Genomic DNA, 23,261 nt, shown 5'->3' on the forward strand with positions numbered 1-23,261 from the left:
AAACTGGCGGAGAATGCAATAATGAATCTCCCTCTATACATCTCTGGAATACAGTATGATTAGCACTAAATTTCTTAGGGGCACAGTTGAACACTTATTACTAATTGTGCCATAAGCAACAGATTAGTGCTATTTAACTCCTTCTGAAACAGTGATAATATACACAATTTGTATTTGATGGAAAAGTGAGAAATCAAAGATGTTTTGGTTTCCAAACTCTTCAAAGATAGGTTTTGACTAGAGGAGGTTGTTAAGGAAATAAAAAATAAAAAAAAAAAAATAGAAAAAACTACAGACCTCATGTGTATATTCAACTTCATATGAACATTACAGTAGTGAGAAACATTTTTACCGAAAACCGAAAAGTGCATGGAAGGAAGGAAAAGTTGCCAACATAATAATTATTTGATAGAAGCTGTATAGTAAAAAAATTAAGGACATTTCCAACAGGCATTGGGGCATTTTTCTTTTACTAATTGGTGGTATCAATTCTGTGCTTGCTAGAAAGCTAAGGTATTATGATAGGGAACCATTCATGCTCACCTCCAACCTCTCCCCCACACATTCAAAGCATAGAAATTGTGATGTAGCCAAACCTGTATGTTAGGTTTACTGACCTTTTCAAAATAGCATTTTCATAAGTTTTGCAATTTCAAATGACTAAACCTTGACTGGGCCAGAGGGCAACATATTTAAGTGGAGATTGATGAATGTAAAGCATTTAAAGGGCATCCTTCACCACAATTAACCTACCTGAACTAACTGCTATGATACATAGGGCTATGCTCACACGTCATCCAAGCCTTTGTTTTTATTTTCTGAAGTAAAATCCTGCTCCCTCCATGATAAAACTGCACAGAAATATGCAAATTAAGCTGACTTGTTTTGGGGGAGCATTAATGCCTTCTCTCATACAGCTATATCACTCCTGGGTCCATTTAGTGTAGCAGGGGTTTTGAGCCCTGAAAGCACTGTATCCTCATTTGAATTTATTTCTCAAGCAATGTTTTAGTTTGGAAGGTAAAGCTGGAAAATAAAAACAAAGATATAGTTGGGGTGTGTTGGCATAGTCCTATGTAGCATAAAGATAGTTCTGGTTGGTAAATTGTGGAGATAGATTCCCTTTAACTTTTGCAGATTTAATCTCTTTCCCCCAAAAGACATTAAGATATATTTTGACTTGAAGGACTTTGTCAAGCTATTTGTCAAGCTATTTTAAATCCCCTAATTGGACAAAAAAAATTTGAAGTCATATAAAAAAAAAAATAAATAAAAATGACATCTAATAAAAACTATCTAATGTAATGTAATGTAATAAAAACTGTCAGGCTCCAAGGGCAGTGGACCCACTGGATCACTGCTGATGATGACGTAAGCCAACACCTGGTACCGGAATCTGAGTGGTACCCGGTTTTCACCAGAGCCCGCCGCAAAGCGGGTTGGACTTGCTGTGGCGTGGTACCATCAGGTCATTCCACAGGTGTAACTTTGTCCACGGTGGCAGCCAAGGAAAGGTACACAGACATTAGGCAGAATCGTAGTCAGGGACAGGCAGGAAGTCAGGATGGGCAGCACGGAATCAGAGTCGGGGCCATTGCAACAGGTCAGAGCAGGCAGAACAGGATCAAAGTCAATCACAGAAGCGGGGTCATAACGGGAAATCAATAAATAGGCACAAGACAGGGACACAAGCTTTCTCAATGGCAGAGATCATGGAGATCCGGCAGGGAATGCTGTGAAAGGCCGCCTTTTAACCATATTCTGGAATGGCCAGTACCAATCAGCGGTGCGCTGGCCCTTTAAATCCTCGTGATCCAGCGCCCGCGCGCCGTAGGAGCTGGGGACGTGTGCACACAGCTGCTGGAGCTGGAACAGTAACGGGGACAGGTAAATGGCGTGGTGCCACACTAATGGGGAGCATGGGGCACGAGTGAGCTTGTGACCCATGATATGTGTCGCGGGAGCACCTGTGACAAAAATTATATACAATAAGTATTGATGAGGAAAAGGAAATAGCTTGTTGGAAGATGAATTCAATGCTATATCCGATAACATTTTAAGTTGCTACAAATTATGCATTTCACCTATTAACCCAAACTTTAATATAAACACTTTCACATAACATCCATTTTGAATGTGTCTGAAAGTTGCATCAGCTAATTTTATCTTGTTCCTCTTCCTCAGTTCTTGGGTTCCCTAACATTGCACCTACTGATGAAGTGCAAACAGTGGTAGTGCTCTCTGTGCACTCATGTGCTTCATATGGAGATGTGACCAATGCATGAGAAGAACGTATCTCTACACCGGATGTAGCATCTGCACTCCTTTATCCCCCTCTCTTTCTTTCTTATTTCACCTTTTCCATCAAATGAGTTTTTTTTATAATTTTCCACCCATGGCATTTTGTCTGACTGTAATTGTGCAAACTGTAACTATTACAAAATGTGCAACAAAAAAGATGTGTCCCAAAAGACCTCACAAAAAAATTAAGACATTTTTTCCTACATACAAAACAGGCCTACATTTCAGAGGACAAAAACTTAATGCTTTTGGAAGATAGGACTGAAAAACAAAAACAGTGCTACTAAAATAGCCTGCAACTAAAGTTAGTTACTGAAGAGTTAATCGTCTTCTCCAGGGAATCTCCAGTAAAGGAATAATTTGTCCTTTGGACTACTTGTTTATCTCTTATTACCGATAATTCACCTTTATCCTTATGCAGCTTGGCATTCCTCAGTCTGAAAAATTATGTATTGTAACAACTATTTACATAGTATATCTTGTATAAAAATATATATACATAGGTATCAGAAAAAAGCATGAGACACAAAGGCCAGATCTGATTGTAGAACAACTTGTTTTTTATACTCGCATCAATGGCTACCAGCACAGCATAAAGAGATAAAGATGATGATAAAAGTAATCTTCCTTATTTCATCTATAATAAAAACCATATAATATCACTCGGAACAGAGATAAATGGCCTACACGTTCCAACACTCACATCTTTGTAAACATACAATGAAAGTTTACAATACCCTCCTGTGCATCATGTGGTAGAGAAACTCCACTGGATTAAATAATAGAAGATTACTTTTATCATCATCTATGCCTCTTTATGCTGTGGTGGATGGTCTGTTCAGCATCAGGACATGCTACCATTCGCCTAAAAAGTCTTCATGGTGATTAATGGTTAAAGGGAACCTGTCACCAGGGACCTCATTTTCACTAAAGACAGGTTGCAGAAGCTTATCACACCTGCATTGCAAATATGCCTTTCCTAAGCATTTGGATTACAATATAATCAGGGGCGTAACTACAGCGGTAGCAGCCATAGCAGCCGCTATGGGGCCCACAGTGTCAGGGGGCCCCGTCATCCGACCTGACATAAGAAAGAATGGAGGATGTGCACCATTATATCTATATTGTACTGCACATTGTCCAGCATAATATGTACAGTATATAACATATACTGTGATGTATATATGCTGTATATGTGATGTGTATATGGTGTCTCTATACACTGTATGTAAGTATGTTGCATTTGGCACTTTATATGTGTGTATATGCTTTGTGTACACATGAGTGTATTTATATGTGATTGTAACTCGCATGTGTGTGTATACTAATATGTATATTTTTTTAAGTAGGAAAGGGGGCCCCATGCAGTAGCCTGCTAGGTGGCCCTGTCTCTCCTAGTTAAGCCACTGAATATATTTGTGTGTTATAACTTACCTTGCACCCTGAAAAAATCATGGGGTGGTCACAGGGGCTGGACTTGGTTTCAAAAAACAACATGTGACTTGTCTGTGTTACTCCTCGGAGCTTGGCCCCCACCTTTGTGCTCCTGTATAGCTCCTGCTCCTTCTCAGAGGTCACTCAACCTGACATCAGTGGGGGAGGGACAAGCTGTACAGGAGCACAAAGATGGAGGCAGCCTGCAGCTCAGACAGGTCACGTGTTGTTTTTTTAAATGCATCAATTATATTTTTGGGTGCAAAATTGTGACGCCGCTTGCGAATCCAACAGCTTTTTGGTGCATCTAATTTTCTGACTGGTTTTGTGGCGCAAAATGAGAGCAGCTGAAAGCATGTCTAGGGAGTTCTAAACCTTTTAATCTGTGTGCCAATTTATTAATCCCTTGCACCACAAACTTACATCCCAAAGATATACAACAGTGTGCGATGCCACTGTGCCAACTGCACCAGGATGCTGCTGTCCTGGGCACTCCTTGGAGTAATGGCAGAGCAGGTAATGTGTTACTCCTTTGCTCTGCCATAGACACCAAAGCCGGGTGGGAATTGGCCGGTTATGAGAAGGTCCCTTTTTCTATTTACAAGGAAAGAAGGGTCCAAAAAATATATATAGGCCAAAGGGCACTTTTATTTTTTTTTTTTTTGTTTTTTCATATACTCAATAATCTTCACTTTCTTCTTCTTTTAAGATTCGCTTTGATCCAGTATTGTTCACTCGATCTTTAATTTTTAATTTTTGCACATGCAATAAATTGTCTTTTATAATATATATATGAAATATTAATGTTTCACGGTACTCTCATGTTGTTTTCACTTTTTGTCCTCCCATCATCGTTCGTCGCCATTTATTTCGCATAATATTATAATAATAAAGTCGGCACGCTTTCTTTGTGTCGCGATCGACGATATATGGGTTACTTACCCCCTCTTGTGTTCTAGCCATTTGGGCACATCAGGCACCTTTGTAAATCAGCAGCTTTACATTTATGCTGTATCCTAAATATTTCTTTCTATATTTGATATCGTGCTAACTTTTGGACGCATGCGTTGTCGCTTATACATTACCTTTGCACATTCCATCTCTGTCGCTTGTCTTACATTGCGCATACGCGCCCTGCTACTTCCGGTAGTTGGAACGTATGCAGATGGCCGATCCAATAATCATTGCGCATGCGCGCCCTACTGCTTCCGGTGCTTGGAACGCAGGAGGCGTGCGAACTGGGGGATGTACCTGGGAGGTGGGTCCTCCTTATTTATACCTGACCTGCTCATAGCTCACACTTACCCCTGAGGAAGCCTGCATAGACAGGCGATACGCGTGGGGAATCCTTCCTCCAGCTCCCTCCCTGACTACACCATGCACTTTAGGTAACTATCTAAATCACTGTTTTTATGGTCGAACCACCCTAACTATATTATATTGTGTATTATGTTCTATATGTTGAATATTGACTTTTCATATTGTTGGTGATTCTGACCTATACCAGGTATTGGTTCCTGGCTAACATTGCACATTCATGTTAATATCTACCTAAGGGATGGTTGCTGGACACTAGCACATGAGTGCTTTTTAATTGGTTTTATGTATTCTTTTGCTTAATAAAGTTTATATATTTCTTGCATACATCCTGTCTTGTTCTTTAGGTTCAAGGTCCCTGTTTCTAGTGGGCAATTCTCATGGTCATGGACCCCCTAGGACCTTGGGTGACTGCCCAAATTACCTATATCAGTGATGGCGAACCCTTAAGCGGCCGAGTGCCCAAACTGCAACACAACCCCCCTCCCCCTTATTTATTGCGAGGTGCCAACCAAAAATTTAAGCAGTAACTTATTGCTCCCTGTTCCTCAACAACGTTTGATCATATTGGCCTTCTGAGGACAAGATGGAAAATCTTCATCATTTTAGCTTCTTTCCAGTGTCCCTCTGTACTCAGAGAAACATGGGACCAGCAGAAGATCCTCCAAAGATAATTCGGCCCTGTCTACTCATTCTCCCTCTTCCTACAGTCCCAAGTAGCAAAGTAAGTATTACTTTAATATATGACTGAAAGCAGCAACTTTTAAGTTGCTTGGAACTGCAGGAAGAGTCTTTGAGTTCTGTCTGATGTGCTGGGGTGATGGCCCAGGTGCCCACAGAAAGGGCTCTGAGTGCCGCCTTTGGCACCAGTGCCATAGGTTTGCCGCCACCTATGTTGTAATCCACCAATGGTTGGAGATGTTTTATGGTCATGTGGTGATGCACTGTGCTCTACATTAAGTTTGCGTATTCCCAATGTGTTGAGAGAAGAGGATTGTGATTACCTTCCAGAACTTGGAAATGTAGTGGATGTGTTTTCTCTTTGTATTTTCAATTCAGATTGACCTATATGTATCATATATTGTACCATTTTTATTTGACATTGCTTTTCTGAAATGTTGGTTTCCCCTCTGTAGCAATTTTGCAGTGGTATGTTAAGGTTGCAGGATAACTTTTTTTCCCTGTTTTCTGCCAAATATAAGCTCTCGTGGTACAAACCATTATGCCCCTGGAGCAATTACTGTTCCTATTTAATCGATAATTGTGAATTAGATCCTTCGAGCTACTTCTCTTCATCTTCGCAGCCATATGTATTTTAGCATGTGCTTTCTGCCTGGAAAAATTGTTTTGCTTTTTAAATTGTCCTGCACATCCATATGCAGGACAATGTTCTTTGCCCCCTGATTGCCACAATATATGCACCTACAGTTGGTATAAGAGTGTGATTGAGTTTTTACCTTGGCTTCATTAGCTATTTAACTTTTTAAATGCTGATATGCCACCGGCACCTGCGCATCACCATTTCTCCAGGGATTGTCCCTCCCTGTGACGTAATCGCATGTGGACGATGCTTATGCGGGGGGCTTTGCCAGAGGCTTTTAACCCCCTTAAGGACGCAGCCATTTTGTAGCTCAGCCCCATATTTTGGATTCTGACATGCGTCTCTGTATATGGTTATAGCTTTTGAACGCTGTTACTTATCAAAGTGATTGTTTTTTCCCCACGTTGTACTTCATTTTAGTGGTAAATTTTGGCTGATAAGTTTTGCGTTTATTTACAAAAAAAAGAAAAAATGATGAATTTGTTGAAAGATTTGCCATTTTCAAAATTGGAAATCATTGCGTTTTCAGGTAGATAGATTTACCACCCAAATAAGTTGCTGAATAACATGTCCCATACGTCTACTTTACATTTTCATAATTTTTGAAATGTCTGGATAATTCATTTTGACGTCACATGGCTTACATATATCGCTTTTCCGGATTTTCAGAATTGACTATTTTGGGGATAAATACAGTTTTGAATGAAAATTTACATATTTAACATCAAAACCCCCTATATAATCAACCCATTTTCAAATCTGCACCCCTCAAACTATCAGAAACAGCTTTTAGGAAGATTGTTAACCCCTTGAGATCTTCATAGTAATTACATCAAAATGGAGGTGAAATTTAGAATGGTCAAATTTTGCCCTAAAATTTACACGCTTCCAAAAGATAAAAAGAGAAAACCCACCATACAATTTGTTCTGCAATTTCTCCCAAGTACAGAGACCCCCTATATGTGGAAGTTACTTGTTTTATGGGTGCACAGCGAGGCGCAGAAGGGAAGGATCGCCCTGCAGCTGCCAGGATTTTAGTTTCCTCATTTGCCCATTTTGCAGGCTATAAAACTTTAGCTTTTGCATGTAATGGCATTTTTTTTGCGGGATGAGATGCTTTTTCCAGTGTTACCATTTTGGGGTTGGTATCCCCTATTGTTGAAAATTTAGCAACTTTTTTTGGAGGTCAGGAGTAGAAAAGCATCAATTCTGTACTGTACTTTTTTTTTTGTTTTGTTCACCGTAAAGCCTAATAATCATGTTAACTTGATTCTATGGTCAGTTCTTACAGGCAACTCTGGGGTCTAGATCGGACCCCAGAGTTGCTGTAGCAATGATCGGTGGCCCCCAAAAACAGCTCGGGGGGGTCGATCGTGGGGAAAAGACCCCCAAAGCCAAGTTAAATGCAGCGGTCGCACTGACCGCGGCATTAAACGGGTTAAACACCCGCGATCTGAGCCCACTCCGACCGCGGTTGTTACACTGGGGTGTCAGCTATTAATTATAGTCGGCACCTCGCGTTTCCCGATGCCGGTTCGGCTCAGATCTTCAGCTGAACCGGCATCAGCTCTGCGTCCGATATATTGGACGCTGAGCGCTAAGTCTCTAGACTCAGCCTCCAGTATATTGGATGCTGAGCGGGAAGGGGTTAAATAGCTGCGGGTGTTAAATGGAGATGGGGTTAAACAAACCCCAACCTGGACCAGAACTTCTGAGTGAGGTCTGGGTTCGGGGGCGCAAAACTTACAGTGTTTGGCATGGATCTGAACCATGGCAGGCCGCTCATAAACATTCTTGATAACAAAACTATTCTGTTTTTGGTGAGTTCATCATGTAATACTCCCTCTGCTTTGTTTCATACTGATCTATAGTCTCTGATAGACTTTGATTTGTTGTATTGAAGATACCCCCAATTTCTGTCGTATGAAGGTCAGCGCAGCTGCCCCAAAATCCAATCGCGTGCGACACAATGCCAGCGCAGACCCCTGTTAAATACCTGTCACAGCCGTGCAAAACCCGAAAACATCAGAAAATCCAATGAAAGTGCACATGTGGACCCTTAATAAAAAAGCCCTATAGTCTTTCCCTATCATTGAGAATAATGCTATACTTACCTTGGGGTCTTTCTTATCTAGTTCAGTTGCCACCTCATAATCCTCCCACCTGGATTTGAAGAAGGTACATTTAACTTCCAAGACTCCATTAAACTGTATGGGACAGGAAAGTCGTTGGCAGCCATTTTATATCCTGATTTGTGCCTCTTGTGACTAAAGTATAGGAGACCCTATTTCTTGTTGAATATCTGCTTTATATAAGAGCTTTAGTGGCTTCTGACACTATGTTTCCAGAAGCCATGTAGGGTATTTCAACAATAAACATATGAATAACACATACAAAGTAGCCTGTAGATGGCAGTAAACCTGTTCATCCATATAACTACATAGATATGCCGGGAGTGGTTACAAGAGGTGAGGTACCTGAAAGTCTGTGATAGGAAGGGAAGCCTTCCAGACACTGCGCAGCTAGTTATGGCAGTAAGTGGCACTGTCAGGGGACAATACTCCATACAAGGGACAGGTGCGGACATCTGCGCTGGGTGCTAGTGCAAGCAAATTGCCCCTCTGGCTGCTCAGGAAAAACTTCTACAACAGAGGAATAAAGCTGCAGACACAGGGCGAATGTGGCAAATCTTCTTACACATGGTAAGTAACTTGTTCCATATCCTCATGTGCTGATACAATGTAATGTATGGAGGCAGCAGCAAGCCCATTCCTCTCTAGTTACTTGCACGCAGATCCCTCTTCAGCTGTAGATCCAGATACCACATGAACGCCTGAATAGCTTCAAAAAGTGTAATGTCTTTACTGGGGGGCTATAAGGGAATGTTCGAATATTCACACTTAATCGATCTTAAAAATGTTATAAAAGTACACAAAGATTCTTTGGCTTTTGTATGTACGGATTCTCATGCGTTATAGATTTCACATAAGTAATAAGCAACATATATTATCACCTGAAAATCTTTTAGTGAAAATATTAAAAATATATTAAAGTCAGGATCGGCCACTAAGCGGGTGTAGACTACATTTGACCAAAATCTATGTGTCATAAAATAATATTTCTAAAATATTTCTTTTAATGAAACATTATCAGTAATTGTCAACGATCAGACAAGAATTTCCTAAAATATTCCAAGTGATAGATTGAAATGACTCTCACTATAGACTAGTGGTGTAAACTTGGGACGCAGAGGATGCGGTAGCTTCTGGGTCCAAGACCCTTAGGAGTGAGCATGTGGCATCTCTTCCCTATATGGGAAAACAAATATATGACACATTTTATTGGAGCCCAACAGCTTCAGGTTATGTCTCTGCTGTACAGATATGTCAAACATCAAGTATTAGCTGCAGAAGTGTCTTTGCGATCACCTTAATGGCCTTTGTAAAAGTACATGAACAAGTGCATAAATAACCTTCCTAAGCTCTATGCTCACCACAATCATATATTATGTAGTGATGCAATGGGGGCTGTATAGAGAGATGATCTCGCTCCATACAAGGCTCGAGTCAGCTGTTAACCTGTTAAGTGGACCTCATCACCTAACAGTACTGCCAATGGGGGCTGCCATCTCAGATGACATAATTGGAAGGCGCCAATTGGTGGTCATGATAGCCTGTCCCTTTTGCACACTGTTAAAGATCACCAACATATATATGATATACTGCAGTATTGTGGTATATTGTATGAGGGATCACCTTTATTTTTATAGGTTCCCAAATATATTAACAAATAAAATCATAAACATGTTCGGTATTGGAGTATAAAGGGTATTGACTTCAGAATGTTTCTCATTAGGAAACATCTCAATTTTAAAATGTGCATAAAACAATCCACCGTCCGCAATGCGCATAAAACAATCCACCATGGTGTCCGCATGGTGGATTGTTTTATGCGCATTTTTACTCTGGTTTTGTGAGTATGTTTTTATCCGAATAAATTTTACTTGACCAAACATACTATACCATTGCTGTTTAAATCTTTTCTGCAGTAACCCGTAATATGATAAGTGGGAGTAGGAGATAAAGAAACGCAGCGGAATGGTCTGAATAGTGGTCTATTCTCATCTAAGTAACTCTTTGTTGGAACCACATCTGAGAAATTCCTAGAGAGCAGGAGTGGAGTGAAACCGTGGATTTACTAAAGGACATATACAAAAAGGACACAGTAGGAGCTCCGGTCAGATTGTTTTTTGTTATATATGAGAAAGTCCACTAGCAGCCGACCACCTCCAGAAATCAGGGTTTCCCATTCCAGGGGACAAGACCGCAGAGTGTGAATTAATATACTCAAAGTAGATAAGGAGGGTTTCCGGCGCTCGGACAGATCTTCACAGAGAACAGCGTGGTGTCCAACTTGTGGAGTTTATTGTGACAATAAAATTGATTAAAAGCAACCTTTTTTGATTAAAAGCATGCCTTTGTCAGGCATAAAGATACATAGTAAGCTTTGTACTTGTGAACTGGAGGGTAGGTGACTAGGAGTAACTCCCTTTGTAGAAAAAAAGAGGCATCTGGATGGCACTGATACTCGAGGGTAAAGGTTTCTTTTCTTGGGAAGACATTTTTTGGTACAACGCGTCACGCACTATGCTTCATCAGGTCTGGTACATTACTAAATATTATATATATATATATATATATATATATATATATATATATACACACATACATACACGCGCGCACACACACACACACATAAATAAAATAGACGGAATAGATAAAATACACTTAAAGGTAAAATTAACATAACAACACATGATATGTATAAGTTAATGTGTCAGTACATCGGGAAAAATGGGATAAATACATGAAGAGGACATGTAACAGGGAGACCTGAAACTCTAGAAAATAATCTACTATAAAATATACTTATAACAAATAGATAATAAATAGAGATGAGCGAGCACTAAAATGCTCGGGTACTCGTTATTCGAGACGAACTTTTCCCGATACTCGAGTGCTCGTTTCGAGTAACGAGCCCCATTGAAGTCAATGGGAGACTCGAGCATTTTTCAAGGGGACCAAGGCTCTGCACAGGGAAGCTTGGCCAAACACCTGGGAACCTCAGAAAAGGATGGAAACACCACGGAAATGGACAGGAAACAGCAGGGGCAGCATGCATGGATGCCTCTGAGGCTGCTTAATCGCACCATTATGCCAAAATTATGGGCAACAGCATGGCCATGACAGAGTGACCGAATGAGGCTAGATAGCATCTAAAACATGCAATAATTGACCCTGACACTATAGGGGACGGCATGCAGAGGCAGCGGCAGCAGCGGCAGGCTAGAGAGTGTCATGGCAACATACCCTAAATGGACTCAGGCTTCAAACCAATGGGTGGCAGAGAGGAACCAAAGGAGGTGAGCAAGAAGCGCTCAAATAATATCGGTACATGATAAAAGTTTGCCAGTATATTTTGTGGATTACACAGCAGGGTGGCGACAAAGTTAACATGGAAGCCATGAAAACAATCCAAAATTCTGCCTGACACAGCTCGTTTGATAAGGGGACCATGTATGGAGGCAGTGAACTAGTAGTAGATTAAAGGTGCTGCAGTTAAAACTATGTTAGTTGGATCTTGGCATGGAGCTGGCGCTCCGCTGCCAGGCGAGCTTTCGCCAATCCAAGCCCCTGTCTCTAGGCTACTCCCCAAACAGCACTTCTAAGAACCTTTTGTATAAGATCAAGTGTAGTAGCGTTCTTATAAGTTTGGGATATGGCGGGTGAGGGGAATGTAAACATCTGCGCAAGAAGCGCTGAAATAATATCCGTAAATGAAAAAAGTTTTCCAGTATATTTTGTGGCTCACACAGCACGGTGGTGACAAAGTTAACAAGTTTGATGTGGAATGCCCTGTAATAGCTCTTGGGCGGTGTGCCTTTTATCACCTAGGCTCAGCAGTTTGAGCACCGCCTGCTGTCGCTTAGCGACGGCACTGCTGCTGTGCCTAGAGCTACCGACTGATGGCGCCATGCCCACGGATGGTAATTCGGAGGAGGAGGAGGTGGAGGAGGGGTGGGAGGAGAAGGAGGCATAGTAGGCCTGAAACACCTGGACCGAGGTAGGCCCCGCAATCCTCTGCGTCCGCAGTATATGACCAGCCCCAGGGTCAGACTCGGTCCCAGCCTGCACCAAGTTAAGTGTAGTAGCGTTCTTATAAGTTTGGAATATGGCGGGTGAGGGGAATGTAAACAGATGCGCAAGAAGCGCTGAAATAATATCCGTAAATGGTAAAAGTTTGCCAGTATATTTTGAGGATTACACAGCAGGGTGGCGACAAAGTTAACAAGTTTGTTGTGGAAGCCATGAAAACAACCCAAAATTCTGCCTGACACAGCACGTTTGATAAGGCGGCCATGTATGGAGGCAGTGAACTAGTAGTAGATTAAAGGTGCTGCAGTTAAAACTATGTTAGTTGGTTCTTGGCATGGAGCTGGCGCTCCGCTGCCAGGCGAGCTTTCGCCAATCCAAGCCCCTGTCTCTAGGCTACTCCCCAAACAGCACTTCTAAGAACCTTTTGTATAAGATCAAGTGTAGTAGCGTTCTTATAAGTTTAGGATATGGCGGGTGAGGGGAATGTAAACAGATGCGCAAGAAGCGCTGAAATAATATCCGTAAATGGTAAAAGTTTGCCAGTATATTTTGAGGATTACACAGCAGGGTGGCGACAAAGTTAACAAGTTTGATGTGGAAGCCATGAAAACAACCCAAAATTCTGCCTGACACGGCACGTTTGATAAGGCGGCCATGTATGGAAGCAGTGAACTAGTAGTAGATTAAAGGTGCTGCAGTTAAAACTATGTTAGTTGGTTCTTGGCATGGAGCTGGCGCTCCGCTGCCAGGCGAGCTTTCGCCAATCCAAGCCCCTGTCTCTAGGCTACTCCCCAAACAGCACTTCTAAGAACCTTTTGTATAAGATCAAGTGTAGTAGCGTTCTTATAAGTTTAGGATATGGCGGGTGAGGGGAATGTAAACAGATGCGCAAGAAGCGCTGAAATAATATCCGTAAATGGTAAAAGTTTGCCAGTATATTTTGAGGATTACACAGCAGGGTGGCGACAAAGTTAACAAGTTTGTTGTGGAAGCCATGAAAACAACCCAAAATTCTGCCTGACACGGCACGTTTGATAAGGCGGCCATGTATGGAGGCAGTGAACTAGTAGTAGATTAAAGGTGCTGCAGTTAAAACTATGTTAGTTGGTTCTTGGCATGGAGCTGGCGCTCCGCTGCCAGGCGAGCTTTCGCCAATCCAAGCCCCTGTCTCTAGGCTACTCCCCAAACAGCACTTCTAAGAACCTTTTGTATAAGATCAAGTGTAGTAGCGTTCTTATAAGTTTAGGATATGGCGGGTGAGGGGAATGTAAACAGATGCGCAAGAAGCGCTGAAATAATATCCGTAAATGGTAAAAGTTTGCCAGTGTATTTTGTGGATAACACAGCAGGGTGGCGACAAAGTTAACAACTTTGATGTGGAATCCATGAAAACAACCCAAATTTCGGCCTGACACACCTCGTTTGATAAAGGGACGATGTATGGAGGCAGCTATATGGACGACTTTTGGAGGTAGCAATGGAGACAACGTGTGGAGGCTGCTATGGAGAAAATTCAATTTGGATAGTGCCTGTATGTGGCAGTCCAAAAAACTTTTTAAACCAGAGGAGCAGGTAGGTGGCCCTCCAGAAAAATGGAATAGATTGAGTGCCTGTATGTGGCAGTCCAAAAAACTTTTTAAACCAGAGGAGCAGGTAGGTGGCCCTCCAGAAAAATGGAATAGATTGAGTGCCTGTATGTGGCAGTCCAAAAAAGTTTTCAAACCAGAGGAGCAGGTAGGTGGCCCTCCAGAAAAATGGAATAGATTGAGTGCCTGTATGTGGCAGTCCAAAAAAGTTTTCAAACCAGAGGAGCAGGTAGGTGGCCCTCCAGAAAAATTGAATAGATTGAGTGCCTGTATGTGGCAGTCCAAAAAAGTTTTCAAACCAGAGGAGCAGGTAGGTGGCCCTCCAGAAAAATTGAATAGATTGAGTGCCTGTATGTGGCACTCCCAAAAATTGTTTAAAACAGAGGACCGGGTCGGTGGCCCTCCATAAAAATTAAATGCATAAAGTACTATAGCTAGAGCCAGTGGGCCCTGTCAAAAAATAGCCAGTTTCCTCTGCTTTACTGTACAAAGAGGAGGAGAAGGAGGAAAATGAGGAGGAGGAGGAGTGGATAAATTATTCAGGTTGAGCTTCCTTCACCTGGTGGAGATTGGAAATTAGGAGAAATCCAGGCTTTATTCATCTTGATAAGCGTCAGCCTGTCAGTCGACAGGCGTGTACGCTTATCGGTGATGATGCCACCAGCTGCACTGAAAACCCGCTCGGACAAGACGCTAGCGGCAGGGCAGGCAAGAACCTCCAAGGCGTACAGCGCCAGTTTGTGCCACATGTCCAGCTTTGAAACCCAGTAGTTGTAGGGAGCTGTGTGATCATTTAGGACGATGGTATGGTCAGCTACGTACTCCCTCACCATCTTTCTGTAAAGATCAGCCCTACTCTGCCGAGACTGGGGACAGGTGACAGTGTCTTGCTGGGGTGACATAAAGCTGGCAAAAGCCTTGTAAAGCGTACCCTTGCCAGTGCTGAACAAGCTGCCTGCTCGCCTACTCTCCCTCGCTACTTGTCCCGCAGAACTACGCACTCTGCCGCTAGCGCTGTCAGAAGGGAAATACTGTTTCAGCTTGTGCACCAGGGCCTGCTGGTATTCATGCATTCTCACACTCCTTTCCTCTCCAGGGATGAGAGTGGAAAGATTTTGCTTTTACCGTGGGTCCAGGAGAGTGAACACCCAGTAATCGGTGATGGAATAAATTCTTTGAACGCGAGGGTCACGGGATAGGCAGCCTAGCATGAAATCTGCCATATGCGCCAGAGTACCAACGCGTAAGAATTCACTCCCCTCACTGGCCTGACTGTCCATTTCCTCCTCCTCCAACTCCTCCAACTCCTCTTCTTCTGCCCATACACGCTCAACAGTGAAGGACTCAACAATGGTCCCCTCTTGTGTCTCGCCAACATTCTCCTCCTCTTCCTCCTCATCCTCCTCCACCTCCACCTCCTCCGATATGCGCTGAGAAACAGACCTAAGGGTGCTTTGGCTATCAACAAGGGAATCTTCTTCCCCCATCTCTTGTGAGGAGCGCAAAGCTTCCGACTTCATGCTGACCAGAGAGTTTTTCAACAGGCCAAGCAGCGGGATGGTGAGGCTGATGATGGCGGCATCGCCACTGACCATCTGTGTTGACTCCTCGAAGTTACTCAGCACCTGACAGATATCAGACATCCACGTCCACTCCTCATTGTAGACTTGAGGAAGCTGACTGACCTGACTACCAGTTCTGGTGGAAGTTGACATCTGGCAGTCTACAATCGCTCGGCGCTGCTGGTAAACTCTGGATAACATGGTCAGTGTTGAATTCCACCTCGTGGGCACGTCGCACAACAGTCGGTGAGCGGGCAGTTGGAGGCGGCGCTGCGCTGCCCTGAGAGTGGCAGCATCTGTGCTGGACTTCCTGAAATGCGCACAGATGCGGCGCACCTTCGTGAGCAAATCAGACAGATTGGGGTATGTCTTGAGGAAACGCTGAACTATCAGATTTAACACATGGGCCAGGCATGGCACATGTGTCAGTCTGCCGAGTTGCAGAGCCGCCACCAGGTTACGGCCGTTGTCACACACAACCATGCCTGGCTTCAGGTTCAGCGGTGCCAGCCACAGATCAGTCTGCGCCGTGATGCCCTGTAATAGTTCTTGGGCGGTGTGCCTTTTATCGCCTAGGCTCAGCAGTTTGAGCACCGCCTGCTGTCGCTTAGCGACGGCACTGCTGCTGTGCCTAGAGCTACCGACTGATGGCGCCATGCCCACGGATGGTCGTTCGGAGGAGGAGGTGGAGGAGGGGTGGGAGGAGGAGGAGGCATAGTAGGCCTGAAAGACCTGGACCGAGGTAGGCCCCGCAATCCTCGGCGTCGGCAGTATATGACCAGCCGCAGGGTCAGACTCGGTCCCAGCCTCCACCAAGTTAACCCAATGTGCCGTCAGCGATATATAGTGGCCCTGCCCGGCAGCACTCGTCCACGTGTCCGTGGTCAGGTGGACCTTGTCAGAAACGGCGTTGGTCAGGGCACGGATTATGTTGTCTGACACGTGCTGGTGCAGGGCTGGGACGGCACATCGGGAAAAGTAGTGGCGGCTGGGGACCGAATACCGAGGGGCGGCCGCCGCCATGAGGCTGCGAAAGGCCTCGGTCTCTACTAGCCTATAGGGCAGCATCTCCAGGCTTAGCAATCTGGAGATGTGCACATTAAGGGCTTGGGCGTGCGGGTGGGTTGCACTATATTTGCGTTTCCGCTCCAGCGTCTGGGGTATGGAGAGCTGAACGCTGGTGGATGCTGTGGAGGATCATGGAGGCGACGATGGGGTTTTTGTGGCAGGGTCCTGGGCAGGGGGCTGACTATCAGCTGACACAGGGGAAGGAGCAGTGGTGTGCACGGCCGGAGGTGACCGCGCTTGTTGCCACTGAGTGGGGTGTTTAGCATTCATATGCCTGCGCATACTGGTGGTAGTTAAGCTATTAGTGGTGGAACCCCTGCTGATCCTGGTTTGGCAAATGTGGCACACCACAGTCCGTCGGTCATCCGGTGTTTCCTTAAAGAACCTCCAGACTTCTGAAAATCTAGCCCTCGCCGCAGGAGCCCTCGCCACGGGAGCTTCACTAGTTGACACATTTGGCGCTGATGCACCAGCTCTGGCCCTGCCTCTCCGTCTGGCCCCACCACTGCCTCTTCCAACCTGTTCTGGTCGAGGACTCTCCTCCGTCTCAGAAGCACTGTGTTCAACCGGCCTCTCAACCCAGCTTGGGTCTGTCATCTCATCATCCTCCGATCCCTCAGTCTGCTCCCCCCTCGGACTTCCTGCCCTGACAACAACTTCCCCACTGTCTGACAACCGTGTCTCCTCATCGTCGGACACCTCTTTACACACTTCTTCCAGTACGTCAACAAGGTCATCATCACCCACAGACTGCGACTGGTGGAAAACCTGGGCATCGGAAAATTGCTCATCAGCAACCGGACAAGTGGTTTGTGACTGTGGGAAGGGTCCAGAAAACAGTTCCTCAGAGTATGTCGGTTCAAATGGCAAATTTTGCTGGGAGGGGGCAGACTGGGGGGGAGGAGGCTGAGGTGCAGGAGCTGGAGGAGTGCCGATTTCGGTGACATGGGTGGACTGCGTGGAAGACTGACTGGTGGACAAATTGCTCGAAGCATTGTCGGCAATCCACGACATCACCTGTTCGCACTGTTCTGGCCTCAACAGTGCTCTACCACGAGTCCCAGTAACTTCAGACATGAACCTAGGGAGTGTAGCTCTGCGGCGTTCCCCTGCTCCCTCATAAGCAGGTGGTGTCTCACCCCGCCCAGGACCACGGCCTCTGACCCCTGCAGTAGTTGGACGCCCACGTCCCCGCCCTCGTCCTCTACCCCTAGCCCTCGGGTTAAACATTTTGAAAATTAGAGTTATAACTTTAATTTTTTTTAAACTTTTTTTTGTGTTTTTTTTTTTTTGTGTGTTTTTTAGTTTTTAAAACCAAACGATGCTATCCTATTGCTATGGCTATTTTCTAGCCAAGTATGAAAGCACACTGCTATGCCAGATGAGATGACGCTGAGTTATTAAAAAAATAAACGTAAAATAAAAAAGGAAATGGCAGACTGTGCCTAATTGAAATCCAACCCCGGGCCCTAATAAATTTTCCCACTTCGGTCTTTGCGATGGATATGTGCGTCACTAAGCGCAAAACACAGTGGTCGCAGGTCTCACTCCAAATTGCTCACAATTTGCTAGTAGATGCACTGCAGCAACTACAGCCACCAGCAGATCAACCAGAAATCAAATATATATAACGCTACAGTAGGCGTAAGTAAGCCGTTTGGATTCTCCTATGGCTATTTTCTAGCCAAGTATTAAAGCACACTACTATGCCAGATGAGATGACGCTGAGTTATGAAAAAAATAAACGTAAAATAAAAAAGGAAATGGCAGACTGTGCCTAATTGAAATCCAACCCCGGGCCCTAATAAATTTTCCCACTTCGGTCTTTGCAATGGATATGTGCGTCACTAAGCGCAAAACACAGTGGTCGCAAGTCTCACTCCAAATTGCTCACAATTTGCTAGTAGATGCACTGCAGCAACTACAGCCACCAGCAGATCAACCAGAAATCAAATATATATAACGCTACTGTAGGCGTAAGTAAGCCGTTTGGATTCTCCTATGGCTATTTTCTAGCCAAGTATTAAAGCACACTACTATGCCAGATGAGATGATGCTGAGTTATGAAAAAAATAAACGTAAAATAAAAAAGGAAATGGCAGACTGTGCCTAATTGAAATACAACCCCGGGCCCTAATAAATTTTCCCACTTCGGTCTTTGCGATGGATATGTGCGTCACTAAGCGCAAAACACAGTGGTCGCAAGTCTCACTCCAAATTGCTCACAATTTGCTAGTAGATGCACTGCAGCAACTACAGCCACCAGCAGATCAAGCAGAAATCAAATATATATAACGCTACTGTAGGCGTAAGTAAGCCGTTTGGATTCTCCTATGGCTATTTTCTAGCCAAGTATTAAAGCACACTACTATGCCAGATGAGATGACGCTGAGTTATGAAAAAAATAAACGTAAAATAAAAAGAAACTGGCAGACTGTGCCTAATTGAAATCAAACCCCTAATAAATTTTCCCACTTTGGTGTTTGAGGTGGATATGTGTGTCACTAAGAGCTAAACACAACGGTAGCAAGTCCCCCTGCTAATTCCTCACAATATGGTACTAGCTGCACTACTAGTGCCAGCAAGCCCAGCCACAAGCAAATAAAAAAAAAAAGTATAACGTTATTGTAGCCCTAAGAAGGGCTGTTGGGTTGTTGTAGAATCACTCCTGCCTAACAGTAAGCTAATAGAACACCCTAACGCTTTCCCTGACCAGCAGCAGCTCTCTCCCTAGCGGCATCCAGACAGAGAATGATCCGAGCAGCGCGGGCAGCAGCTAGTCTATCCCAGGGTCACCTGATCTGGCCAGCCAACCACTGCTATCAACGTGTAAGGGTACCACGTCATGCTGGGTGGAGTGCAGAGTCTCCTGGCTTGTGATTGGCTCTGTTTCTGGCCGCCAAAAAGCAAAACGGCGAGAGCTGCCATTTTCTCGAGCGGGCGAAATACTCGTCCGAGCAACGAGCAGTTACGAGTACGCTAATGCTCGATCGAGCATCAAGCTCGGACGAGTATGTTCGCTCATCTCTAATAATAAACAAATAAATACATATATAGACACATAGGTGATCAGTTCATAGTTAATTCTTAGAGACATAAATTAATATTTTATATACACACACATGAAAGAGTATATACAAGCTTTGTAACTCTATGGTCAATTCATGAGAAGGTTATCTATAGGAGACTGTATAATATATAATATATAATAGACAAGTGTTGTACTTATATACAGACACAAACAGACCAGGATGTGCCCGGGAAACTCATGAAGGGCTTACGTCATTGCTATATTACACAGTCAAGAAAATAAATATGAAAAGATATCTCACTATTGGAGGATGTTACCGTAGGATGGTAGCAACAAACTGGTTGCTATGTGACACTTTTACGGAAGCCTGGGAGGGACAAACATAATTTGTAACTGGAGCGAAATGCTGTGATCGGTGGAGGGGTAAGTGACCAAATGTATAGTAGAGAGTAACAGAGTTAAATATTGTTATTATAAGGAGGATTTAATCACATACAGGTAGCATAGTTATTATGGACTTACATAGTCTCAATTAGCGCATTGTGACAGTTTGCGTGCCAAGTGCCTAATTTGAAAATCCAGTAGGATTTTCTCCTATTCAGAGTTTTAACTCTATTTTTACACTTCACCGGTATCTGTTCTGGAGTCAGAGATAGATCTCCAAAAAAGCAGCTTTTTTTCTGTTGCCAGATGTTTGGACGGGCTCCAATTAATGATTTACACAACTTCCATTGGAAGGAAAATGTATGGTTTCTTACCCTAGATACATTGTCCCTTTACTCTAACATCCAGCACCAACTGGGACTGAAAGCGACACTCTGGTATCTAGAAAACCATACTTCACTAACAAACAAATAGATCTCCTTTCTAATCAAAAGTCTGGAATTCATCCTGGAACATAATCTATTCATTTTCTAGGATGAATTTTAACTTTAAACAAAAGGAATGGCCATGGGGACCCAGGCCACCCCCAGTTTTGCCAACCTTTTTATGGTGAGGTTAGAGTCCCTTTTTATTTACACACAACAGGAATTATCTTCCAATATCTAAAATTATAAAATATATATCGACAACCTGTTTCTTAAATGGCAGGGGGATGAATTGGGAGCCCATGATTTTATTAGATATCTAAATAATAATAATTTGGGATTGAACTTTACGATGAATCTTGATAAAAGGGAAACTGTATTTGTAGATCTACAAGTCACCCATGACGCCAATAAAACTTATTTTAAACTTGTAGACAGCAATAGCCACTTGGAATACCGGAGTGAACAAATGGCTAAAGAATGTCCCTTTAGAAAAAATTGCACTAGAATACAGGATCAGAAAAAGAACAATCACTCATTTTGAAGAAACGTTTCCAAAATATAAAATATCCCAAACCTCTAATAGACGAAGCTTACAGGAGCAATCTGGAACGCAAACAAGTGGATTGTTTGCAAAAAAAGACGATAGACGAAGATGAAGGATTGAATAAGACTTTTGCCTTGAAATAAGAAATACGAAGAGTAGTAAGCAAACATTGGAATATCCTACTAAAAGATAGGTATTATCCCAAATAAACCTAAAATTACTTTCTGCAAAGCCACTACTCTTAAAAACAAGCAAAATGAGATCAATCGAACCCTTAAAAAAACCCTGTGGGAGTTAAATGGTATTCAAAAGTGTGCCCATAAAAAAATGCCTTTGTTATGAGATGTTGAACACTGGGATTATATCCTTTAAATCCCTCCATACAGGAGAAACATTCCAAATAAAACAAGAGCTCTTATGTGCCTCCAATTTTGTTATTTGTGTCATATTGTACCTGTGGTCTACAAAATGTGGGCCGTACAATTTAGACAATTCGAGTTAGAATGAAGGACCATAGACAAAGCCAAAACAGAGCCTATCCAAACATCTGGCAACAGAAAAAGCTGCTGTTTTGGAGATCTATATCTGACTCCAATTGAACAGACACTAGTGAAGTGTAAAAATAGAGTTAAAACTGAATAGGAGAGAATCTTACTGGCTTTTCAAATGATGCATGTTGCATCCAAATGGCTTCAATGCGGTAATTAGGGCATATTTATCAGGACCTTTGCGCGACATCAGCGGTGTAGAGGCCCTAAAATAATCGCAAATGCTAGCTTTTTACTAGCACTTTGGATTATTTTGCCCTCTCTGCCACCTTTACGCCAGTGGGGCGTAAGGGGGGTTACTGTTTTTTTTCTATGCCAGGCCCTGCAGTCCGGGGTCACAACAGGAGGTCAAAATACAGGTATCACTCACGGGAAGCTTTCTCAATGGCATGAAGCTCAAAGATCCGGTGGGAAATGCTGGAAGCAGGCGGTCATTTTAGAAACCTGGGAAGTGGCCAGCGCCAATCAGCGGAGCGCTGGGCTTTTAAATTTGCGAGTGACGCAAATGACGATTGAAAAAGAACACTATAGAAAATTGTAAGACACTTTCAGATTCCTGTAAGTTATAGGCGTTAATTTGACAAACCCTATTTAACTGGCAGCCAAGGACTTTACTACATTGGTAGCTGCTATGGGGCCCAGCAGTGTCAGTGAGCTTTGGCATCCAAACTAACAAACTAAAGAATGGAGGATGCATTATATACATATTATGGTACACTTTGTACAGCATAATATGTATATAACAGTGCACATCTTCCACAGTACACAACATGAATTGGCAGCTCTTATTCCTGCGGTGTACTTACCCCATGTGGTCAGCAGCTACTAGGACAGCTCAGTGTAAGGCTACATTCACACTGCCGCAAGGGGGAAGTATATACGGCCAATATACGTCAATGGGCGCATGGCGCCCTACGGGATCGGTACGGTTCAGCACACGTGCGGCACCGTACCGCTCCGTACCCGGGAAAAAGATCTCCTCTCCCTGCTACGGTACGGCGGGCAATGGCAGTGTGAATGTAGCCTAAGTGTATATATCAGTGGATAAATGTTTTCATTGGTGTATAAAGTTGTGCAATAGTGTATAAATGTGCAAGTACAAAAATATTTATATTTTCTGAGGGGGTAGGGGGCCCCATCCAGAGATCTGCCTCTTCTTGTTACACCCCTACTGATAGCACTGACTTTGCAAAAATGGTGTGCCATTCCGAAGTGATTAAAACCCAATAGAAGCAGGTTATTCAGATGAAGACCAAAGGGGTAACCTTATCAGTCATAGCAAGAGAAGTTGGTCATTTCAAGTCTGTGATTTCTAGAATATTGCATCTTTACAACATAAAACTCATTTAAGTCCCCTCATGAAGGCTGACCAGCCTAAAAGACAAGACAAGATTGGACAGGGTAATGTGGAGAGTCTCCATGGGTAATCATTTCAAAACTGCAGCTGGAATTATACAGTGAAAGTACATACATAGAGTGTCATTAATATCTGTGCAGATTTGTTCCAGTTCTTAAGTGCATGATCTATACAGGAGATCAATGACAAAGTATAATGTTAAGCTAGTTGGAGAGCTTATCAAAA

At 43.4% G+C, this 23,261-nt stretch overlaps 1 protein-coding gene across 1 annotated transcript in view; it reads left to right on the forward strand.

The window, feature by feature from the left end:
* The first annotated feature begins 8,828 nt into the window (after positions 1–8,828).
* The window catches only part of LOC140103987 (beta-1,3-galactosyltransferase 2-like), a 45,382-nt gene continuing 30,949 nt past the window's right edge, over positions 8,829–23,261 (forward strand). Inside the window, exon 1 of the mRNA XM_072127307.1 lies at positions 8,829–9,075. The gene's annotated coding sequence lies outside the window, so the exon portion shown is untranslated. The remainder of the gene's footprint in view (positions 9,076–23,261) is intronic.

This window comes from Engystomops pustulosus, chromosome 10, assembly GCF_040894005.1.
Source record: "Engystomops pustulosus chromosome 10, aEngPut4.maternal, whole genome shotgun sequence".
NCBI classification, from domain to species: Eukaryota; Metazoa; Chordata; class Amphibia; order Anura; family Leptodactylidae; genus Engystomops; species Engystomops pustulosus.